The following is a 1,149-nucleotide window of genomic DNA, read 5'->3' on the forward strand; positions in this document are numbered from 1 at the left end:
CTGCCACAGGCAGGTTGGAGACACTGGTGACGGGGGTGATCTGATAAACCAGTGATCAGGAAAGCAGACTCTGAGGGTGCCACTACCCCCCCGGCACACCTTCTGAGATCAACCCTTTAGACCCTTCTGCTGGTATTTATAGTATATCTGCTCTGTTACCGGTGGAAATGTTTCCGTCCTTGTTATCCCTGTGGTCTGCCACCATCCTCACCTGTAATAGCTGGAGAATCTCCGGTACCCTCCCCTTTTTTGATTGTCAACAGGTAGCTGACTCGATTAATCTTCTAATTGGAAACTAGTTGAGATAGCGGTCCAAACTGCTTGGTGTTGTTGCCTTACCTTTTAACATAAAGTGTTCCAGCAAAAGAGGATGGAGCCTCTAAGAAACATACTGCAGTGTTTTTGTGGTTCTGGTACTACCACTCATCACAGTACCAGCCTTTGAAGCTCCTAGCAGCTCTGAGACGATGCAGGGAGGTACAGGGGGAGAAAAACCAAACTGCAGCAATTCCCCTCCACCCTGAGCTAACTGGCAGCAAGGCTTTCGGTACATTTCACAGGGGGGTGCTTTTTTTTTTTTTTTAATCAACAGGAGACGTTTCTTTTTAAACCAGAGTGCGCACACATGACACAAGGCCCGGTTGGATGGGCCTCTGAGCAAGCTGATCTAGTTAGCGATGTCCCTGCTCACTGCAGGGGGGCTGGACTAGATGACCTCTCGAGGTCCCTTCCAACCCGAAACATTCTGTGATTCTATGACACTCACATACCTTTTTTATTTGTCACGTCAGCTGAAATTAGCAATGTTTAAAAACGCAGAGCATCCTTTCAGAAAACCTGTGACAGTTACCAGAAGAGTAAAAATACAAGATAAGAGTCCTGAGAGATAAAAATTTTATTTATATCTGATCAGCATGTCATGATATGGTCACAACTCATACAGCTGACATTCTCATAGGCAAAAGAGGGATTTTTTTTTTTTTCTTTTTAAAAATACTTTTTTCTTTCTGGCAGGAAGGATTTTTAAAAACAAACATTTCATACCAGGCAGGAATTAAAAACAATGGCTTTTTCAGTATGACAACACAGCTGGTAAGCACTGGATCCCCCACCAGTGTCTTATAGTCAGATTTCAAGTTTTCCCTCCCA

Source organism: Egretta garzetta, unplaced genomic scaffold (genome assembly GCF_000687185.1).
Source record: "Egretta garzetta isolate BGI_Z169 unplaced genomic scaffold, ASM68718v1 scaffold319, whole genome shotgun sequence".
Taxonomy (NCBI): Eukaryota; Metazoa; Chordata; class Aves; order Pelecaniformes; family Ardeidae; genus Egretta; species Egretta garzetta.